Here is a 317-nt window from a genome sequence, read left to right as displayed (position 1 = left end):
GGAGGAAGCCAACGTTCCCCGCCTGCCGCTGCCGGCCTCTGAGCTTGCTGTCTAAGAAACAATGTTCCAATTATAGAAGATAAACAAACCCCAGAAATATGCTTTCAGCCATCAGAGCTGGAGCGGGCAGGGCCGCAACAGTGTTACAATTATAGAACCCATACAAACCCAGATACCTGCTTTTAGCAGCCAAGGTCTCAGAGCTGGAGCTGAGCCTCAGAGCTAAAGCCAGCTCTCAACTCCAGTGACAGCCATAGAAGGTAAATAAATCCCAGAATAAAAAAGAAAAAGAAAAAAAGGAGAGGTTGGGAGCTTCA

The sequence above is a fragment of the Myotis davidii genome, unplaced genomic scaffold, assembly GCF_000327345.1.
Source record: "Myotis davidii unplaced genomic scaffold, ASM32734v1 scaffold679, whole genome shotgun sequence".
NCBI classification, from domain to species: Eukaryota; Metazoa; Chordata; class Mammalia; order Chiroptera; family Vespertilionidae; genus Myotis; species Myotis davidii.
Note: the sequence above shows the minus strand (reverse complement) of the source record.